Here is a 1,923-nt window from a genome sequence, read left to right on the forward strand (position 1 = left end):
ACGCCAGTGCACGCCAGAGCAAGTCAATGCACGCCAGAGCACGCCAGAGCACGCCAGAGCACGCCAGTGCACGCCAGAGCACGCTAGTGCACGCCAGAGCAATTCAATGCACGCCAGAGCACACCAGAGCACGCCAAAGCACGCAAGTGCACGCCAGTGCACGCCAATTTACACCAGAGCACGCCAGTGCAAGCCAGAGCACGCCAGAGCACGCCAGAGCACGCCAGTGCACGCCAGAGCACGGTAGAGCACAGCAGAGAACAGCTCAGCACTTGAAGTTGCTATAATATTTTTTTCACTTGTTAAAATCATTTTTTAATTACAGGATGTGTAAATCAATGCCCAATACACCATTTCAAGTCTATTTAATCCATTTCTTCAATTCACACCAGAGCACGCCAGAGCACGCCAGTGCACGCCAGAGCACGTCAATGCACGCCAGAGCACGCCAGTGCACGCCAGAGCACGCCAGTGCACGCCAGAGCACGCCAGTGCACGCCAGAGCACGCCAGTGCACGCCAGAGCACGTCAGAGCACGCCAGTGCACGCCAGAGCACGTCAATGCACGCCAGAGCACGCCAGTGCACGCAAGAGCACGCCAGTTCACGCCAGAGCACGCCAGTGCACGCCAGAGCACGCCAGTGCACGCCAGAGCACGCCAATTCACACCAGAGCACGCCAGTGCACGCCAGAGCACGCCAATTCACACCAGAGCACGCCAGTGCACGCCAGAGCACGCCAGAGCACGCCAGTGCACGCACGAGTACGTCAATGAACGTCAATGCACGCCAGAGCACACCAGTGCACGCCAGAGCACGTCAGAGCACGCCAATGCACGCCAGAGCACGTCAATGCACGCCAGTTTACGCCAGAGCACGCCAGTGCACGCCAGAGCACGCCAGTGCACGCCAGTGCACGCCAGAGCAATTCAATGCACGCCAGAGCACGCCAGTGCACGCACGAGTACGTCAATGCACGCCAGTGAACGCCAGAGCACACCAGTGCACACCAGAGCACGCCAATTCACACCAGAGCACGTCAATGCACGCCAGAGCACGCCAGTGCACGCCAGAGCACGCCAATTCACACCAGAGCACGCCAGAGCACGCCAGTGCACGCCAGAGCACGTCAATGCACGCCAGAGGACGCCATTTTACGCCAGAGCAATTCAATGCACGCCAGAGCACGCCAATTCACACCAGAGCACGCCAGAGCACGCCAATTCACACCAGAGCATGCCAGTGCACGCCAGAGCACGCCAGTGCACGCCAGAGCACTCCAGTGCATGCCAGAGCAAGTCAATGCACGCCAGTGCACGCCAATTCACACCAGAGCACGCCAGTGCACGCCAGTGCACGCCAGAGCACGCCAATTCACACCAGAGCATGCCAGTGCACGCCAGAGCACGCCAATTCACACCAGAGCACGCCAGAGCACGCCAGTGCACGCCAGAGCACGCCAGAGCACGCCAGTGCACGCCAGTGCACGCCAGTGCACGCCAGAGCACGTCAATGCACGCCAGAGCACGCCAGAGCACGCCAATTCACACCAGAGCACGTCAATGCACGCCAGAGCACGCCAGTGCACGCCAGAGCACGCCAATTAACACCAGAGCACGCCAGAGCACGCCAGTGCACGCCAGAGCACGTCAATGAACGCCAGAGCACGCCAGTGCACGCCAGAGCACGCCAGGGCACGCCAGTGCACGCCAGAGCACGCCAGTGCACGCCAGAGCACGCCAGTGCACGCCAGAGCAATTCAATGAACGCCAGAGCACGCCAATTCATACCAGAGCTCGCCTCGGCTGCGCGAGAGCATGCCAGTGCACGCCAGAGCACGCCAATTCACACCAGAGCACGCCAGAGCACGCCAGTGCACGCCAGAGCACGCCAGAGCACGCCAGTGCACGCCAGTGCACGCCAG

This window comes from Daphnia pulicaria, chromosome 1 (assembly GCF_021234035.1).
Source record: "Daphnia pulicaria isolate SC F1-1A chromosome 1, SC_F0-13Bv2, whole genome shotgun sequence".
Taxonomy (NCBI): domain Eukaryota; kingdom Metazoa; phylum Arthropoda; class Branchiopoda; order Diplostraca; family Daphniidae; genus Daphnia; species Daphnia pulicaria.